We start from the raw sequence: 6,979 nt of genomic DNA on the forward strand, positions 1-6,979 counted from the left end.
TGTTTTGGTCAGAAGGAATAGAGTACCGCTATAATCGAAAAAATAACAGTGCTTTTTTGAAAATTGACTTGTGTTAGTTTCATTCGTTTCACACTATGTGTACAACTTAAACAATAGCAAAATTGTACATGTCATAAAACAAGAACACGTTGTGAATGACAACTTTAATCTCAATAAACAACTTTCTAGAGCATATAATCTTTTTTACACTATTTCATAATAAGGTTTTTAAAGGGTGATTTTTTAAGAGCTTTATGAAAGTTTTTGACTGTGTGACTGCGCCTCAAATGTTCCATCCGCTTAGTCTAATTTTGGCATACTCTTTCCAACATTTTGGCCGGTATCTCACGAATAAATGCTTCAATGTTGTCTTCCAATGTAGAGCTGGCAAACTATCGATAATCGCAACATTCAATATTTTCGATAGTTTTAATAATAAATATCGATACTATCGTTAATTTCCCACTACCTATATTTGAAACGAAAATGGGATGTAAAAATCAGGAGCTCGATTTATATAGAAGCAATATCAATGAACAGACCAAATAAAACCAAGGTTAAAAAAGTCAGTTGGAAGTCATAAGAGAAATCATTGCACAAAATTTTAGCCTAATCGGATGAAACTGCGCCCTCTATAGAGGTAATGTATCTTAAAGGATACATTCAGTGCCGGATTGCTCATTTTTTTAGTTTGCAAAAAATTTAACTTTTGCTATTGTATCCATCGGAAATATATCAATCGATATTCAGTCAAAATATTAAATATCGATGGTACCATCGATATTTTGCCAGCTCTATTCCAATGCGTCAATTGAAGCGGGATTGTTGGTATAGGCACAATATATATTCATTTACAGGTAGTGACAGTTGCCCAACAACAAAATATTGAGTGCACTATCTGTCAAACTCAGGCATTAGTGCAACTCTGATTTTAAGTATGTTTCTAGTTCGCGCTTTTTTTCGTTGTTTGTGTGAGTTATGGTACTTAACAATAATACACACACACATGACCAAAACTCGTTGACAGATAGTGCTCTTCACGAGAAAAAATTATACTCAGCTGTTAGCGGTACACTACCTAGTAATTATGTCATGATATAGACATGAGCTTAAACATAGTACCACAAAAAATAATGACCGGTCCCGAACGTGAAGTAAAATGTTCACCGGACTTATGTCCATTGTTACCTGGACTTATGTCCATTGTTACGCGTGCAGTGTGGCACAAGGCAACGTCTTGTTGAAACCCAAAAAGTAATTGCGGATTTTTCATATAGTCGGCGTTGACAAATTTTTTCACAGCTTGTGACTCTGTAATTGCATTCTTTCTTCTGTCAGTTATCAGCTGTTACTTTTAGCTTGCTTTAAAAAAAGTGTAAAAAAGTATATTTGATTAAAGTTCATTCTAAGTTTTATTAAAAATGCATTTACTTTATTTTAAAATATCCGCAATTACTTTTTGGGCAACCCAATACAATATCCTCTTATATATAACAAGTAAAAGCGTGCTAAGTTCGGCCGGGCCGAACCTCCACCATGGATCGCATTTGTCGAGACCTTTTCCCGTCATTTCTTCTTAGACAAAAAAGAATATAAGAAAAGATTTGCCCTGCTATTAGAGCGATATCAAGATATGGTCCTTTAGGGGCTCAAGAAGTAAAATAGAGAGATCGATTCTAATGGGAGCTGTATCAGACTATATATATGTTGATGGTCATGAGAGGATCCGTCGTACAAAATTTCAGGCAAATCGGATAAGAATTGCGCACTATAGAGGCTCAAGAAGTCAAGGTCCCAGATCGGTTTATATGGCAGCTATATCAGGTTATGAACCGATTTGAACCTTATTTGACACAGTTGTTGGAAGTAAGATTAAATACGTCATGCAAAATTTCAGCCATACCGGATAGGAATTGCGCCCTCTAGAAGTCAAATTCACGAAGTCAAATTCACGGATCTGTTTATATTACAGCTATATCAGGTTATGAACCGATTTGAACCTTATTTGACACAGTTGTTGGAAGTAAGAATAAAATACGTCATGCAAAATTTCAGCCATACCAGATAGGAATTGCGCACTCTAGAGGCTCAAGAAGTCAAGATCCCAAGATCGGTTTATATGACAGCTATATCAGGTTATTGACCGATTTTAACCTAATTTAGCACGGTTGTTGGATATCATAACAAAACACGTCGTGCAAAATTTCATTCCAATCGAATAAGAATTGCGCACTCTAGAGGCTCAAGAAGTCAAGGCCCAAGATCGGTTTATATGGCAGCTATATCAGGTTATGAATCGATTTGAACCATACTTGGCGCAGTTGTTGGATATCATAACAAAACATGTCGTGCAAAATTTCATTCCAATCGAATAAGAATTGCGCACTCTAGAGGCTCAAGAAGTCAAGACCCAAGATCGGTTTATATGGCAGCTATATCAGGTTATGAATCGATTTGAACCATACTTGGCACAGTTGTTGGATATCATAACAAAACATTTCGTGCAAAATTTCATTCCAATCGGATAAGAATTGCGCACTCTAGAGGTTCAAGAAGTCAAGATCCCAGATCGGTTTATATGGCAGCTATATCAAAACATGGACCCATTTAAACCATATTAAAGTAATTAACACCTGTTTGAAAAGTCTTTTATAAGTCCATTCCACATTTAATCGGTCAAATATAGGTCTATATTTTTTCTGTGTGGGGTTTAAAGAGCAGTTTGACAATTGAAAGCCAGCTTATTTCTGCTTGAGTATTTTTTCTCAGCAGCTATTTGCAGCCTCGAACAGATGTTCATGAAATCCAGTTGTTTAATTCGAATAAATAACGCAGGGAGGATTTCATAAGGTGGTCTCACGCGAACAGCTGTTAACAGCCGGCCAGGTTTGACGGTATTAAGATGTCAGATTTTTGTTTGCTTTCTCTTTGTTGTTATCTTCTTTTTCGCATATTCTCTGCTCATTTACGCACACGTATACACACACGCACACAAGTTTCTTTGTGTGTGCTGGCAAAACGTAGATAAGCTTGATGACAAGGTGGCAGATTGCACCATATGATTTGTGGTTGTTGTATAAAAGAGACCACCTTTAATTGTTTCACCATGTAACGAAAGAGAGTAATGGTTGATCTTACTCTGCAGAATTTTTATTGGCAAATTTTTATTGGAAAAGTACCCAAGCACACTTATAGTGAAGAAGTCATCTCAGGCCCACTTGGAAATAGAGATTTTGAAGCGACATCAGATTACCTACAATACGCTTGTTGGAGTAGTATGCAGTACACCAATTGGTACCAAGAGCGTATTTTTAACGCTAAAAATTTGCATTTATAATACGATTTCATTAAAATTTGGAGCTGCGAGTTATATAAGACCCCTATATATCCCCACATCAGACCATATTTCGGTATATATGGCTTACGAAAAGACCCATGTATGTATATTTGAAAGACTTCAGTCTTATCTCCGACATGCGAGGAGTCATGCAAATTGCATGATCTTTGCCCATCGCTAGTCTAAAAGATAATTATGCCATACCGCAACCACTTATTTACTATAAATCATGCAGATAAGACATAGTTAATTATGGTGGATTTAATCTCTTGTCCTTTATCATCAATAGGTACAATGTTTTTGTGTTATTACATTTGAGAGATTGCAATGTACTCGAACATGAATTGCTCTATATAATAAAACAACATATAATAAACCAGTAAGGAAAGGCAAAAGTTGGGCGGTGCCGACTTTATAATACCCTACACCTACCCTTTAAGTACAAAGTGGGAGCTACATCTAATGTTTTCAGATGGGTTATTAAACAACCCGTATCTAATTTCGAGCAAAGCAAATATTTTTAAACTATAACAACTACGGTCGACAAATGCCAACATTATTGCAAATTACCCAATATCTGAAGAACATATATATGGAAGCTATATCTAAATCTGAACGGATTTCGAGGAAACTTCTCAGATATTGTGGTAGCCGTGGAGGAAAGCGTTGTACAAAATATTCGCAAGATTGGTCAATAAATGCGCTTGCAGTGGCTCCTGGAGGGAAAATCGGACAATATACATATATTGCAGCTATATCTAAATCTGAACCGATTTCTTTAGAATTCATCAGTAATATTAATGGTTATAAGGTTATCTCTTCTGCCAAATTTTGAGAGAATTGGTTAACAAATGAGCGGTTTGTTGCAATATTTCTCAAAATCGGACGAACATATATATGGGAGCTATATCTATATCTGAACCGATTTCGAGCAAACTTGTCAGATATGTTGGTAGTCATCGAGGAAAGCGTTGCACAAAATTTTGGCAAGATTGGTCTATAAATGCGCTTGCAGTGGCTTTTGGGGAGAAAGTCGGGCGATATACATGTATGACAGCTATATTTAAATCTGGGCCGATTTCTATGAAATTCATCAGCAATATTAAGAGTCAAAAGGAAATCTCTCCTGCCAAATTTTGAGAGAATCGGTTAACAAATGAGCACTTTATTGCAATATTTCTCCAAATCGGACGAACATGTATATGGGAGCTATATCTAAATCTGAACGGATTTCGAGGAAACTTCTCAGACATTGTGCTATTCGTCGAGGAAAGCGTTGCACAAAATTTTGGGAAGATTGGTCAATAAATGTGCTTGCTGTAACTCTAGAAGCTAAAATCGGGCGATATACATATATGGCACCTATATCTACATCTGGGCCGATTTCTATGAAATTCATCAGCAATATTAAGAGTCATAAGGAAATATCTCCTGCCAAATTTTGAGAGAATCGGTTAACAAATGAGCACTTTATTGCAATATTTCTCCAAATCGAACGAACATATATATGGGAACTATTGGGTTGCCCAAAAAGTAATTGAGGATTTTTTAAAAGAAAGTAAATGCATTTTTTAATAAAACTTAGAATGAACTTTAATCAAATATACTTTTTTTAAACTTTTTTTCTAAAGTAAGCTAAAGGTAACAGCTGATAACTGACTGAAGAAAGAATGCAATTACAGAGTCACAAGCTGTGAAAAAATTTGTCAACGCCGACTATATGAAAAATCCGCAATTACTTTTTGGGCAACCCAATATATCTAAATCTGAACCGATTTCGAGCAAACTTCTCAGATATTGTGGTAGCCGTCGCGGAAAACTTTGTAAAAAATGTTGGCAAGATTAGTCAATAAATGCGCTTGCAGTGACTCTTAGAGGGAAAATCGGGCGATATATGTACATGTATGTCAGCTATATTTAATCTGGGCCGATTTCTATGAAATTCACCAGTAATGTCGACAGCCACGAGAAAATCCTTCTTGCCGAATTTCAAGAGAATCGGTCAACAAATGCCTATTTCAGTGCATTATTACTGCAAATCGGTCGAAAATATATATGGGAGCTGTATCCAAATCTGAATCAATTTTTTTCAATTTCAGTAGGCTTCGTCTCTAGGCGGAAAAACACGTCTGTACCAAATTTAAGGACGATCGGACGAAAACTTCGACCTGTGATTTGTACACAAATTAACATGGACAGACACACAGACGGACATAGCTAAATCGAATCACAAAATGATTCTAAGTCGATCGGTGTACTTATCAATGGGTCTATATCTCTTCCTTCTGGGTGTCACAAACAAATGCACTAAGTTGTAATACCCTGTACCATAGTAGTAGTGTAGGGTATAAAAACGACGTAAGCAGAAAAACTACGGCCAACGGTTGGGAGAGATAAAGGTAGTTGTATGTACCGTAAAAACAATTAGTATACCTTAAACCATGGGATGGGAGTACATAAATCTGAACTAATTTTTTTTTACTAAAATTTAAGACTTTTTTCTTGGTCGAAAAATCCTATTAAAGTCATTTTTTGAAACTAAGCATCTTTAGCTTTAGTATACAAATATTAGAGCACGAGAGGATATTTGGAGGTAACCTTAGCGGAGAGGTTAGCTTGTCCGCTTATGACGCTGAAAGCCTGGGTGCGAATCCTGACGAGAACACCAGAAAAAATTTTCAGCGGTAGTTATACCCACCTAATGATGGCGACATTTGTGAGGTACTATGTCATGTAAAAACTTTTTCCCAAAGAGTTGTCGCATTGCCGCTCGGAATCGGTTATAAAAAGTAGGCCCCTTATCTTATATGAGCTTATAACCCCGTTTACTCTGCTCCTTAAATCCGGATTTAATCAGCTGACGAGAGCCTTCTGTTTTCCCTTCACAAAATCAGCTGACGAGAACCTTAAATCCAGATTTGATGAGCAGTGTAAACGGGGTTTTAATTTGAATCGGACAGCACTCATTGTGCTTCAATTTAGGAAAAATTCTTAATCATAATATCGATTAGAAAATTTTCACCAAAGATGATCTTGGCATACGCTATCCTTGGAAGGGAGAGTCATCCCGGCCTAAATGTATAACTCATTTTTATACCCACCACCATAGGATGGGCGTATACCAATCTAGTCATTCCGTTTGTAACACCTCGAAATATTCGTCTAAGACCCCATAAAGTATATATATTCTTGATCGTCTCGACGCTCTGAGTCGTTCTAGCCATGTCCGTCCGTCCGTCCGTCCGTCTGTCGAAATCACGATAAAGGTGGAACACGTAAAGCTAGCCGCTTGAAATTTTGCACAGATGCTTATTATCGATGTAGGTCGTAGAGGATGGGCCATATCGGTTCAGAATCAGACATAGCTCCCATATAACCCGATCTCCCTATTTGACTTCTTGAATTTGGATGAAATTTAGCATGTGGTGTTACGTTATGATTTCCAACAACTATGGTAAGTAAGGTCCACATCAGTCTTTAACCTGATATAGCTCCCGTATAAACCGATCTCCCGATTTGATTTCTTAAGCCTTTACAAGATGCAATTTTTGTCCGGTTTGGCTGAAAATGAGCATGTAGTGTTTTTCTATGACAATCAACAAATGTGCCAAGTATGGCAAAGTATGGTAAATCGGTCTAAAA

The sequence above is a fragment of the Stomoxys calcitrans genome, chromosome 3 (genome assembly GCF_963082655.1).
Source record: "Stomoxys calcitrans chromosome 3, idStoCalc2.1, whole genome shotgun sequence".
NCBI classification, from domain to species: Eukaryota; Metazoa; Arthropoda; class Insecta; order Diptera; family Muscidae; genus Stomoxys; species Stomoxys calcitrans.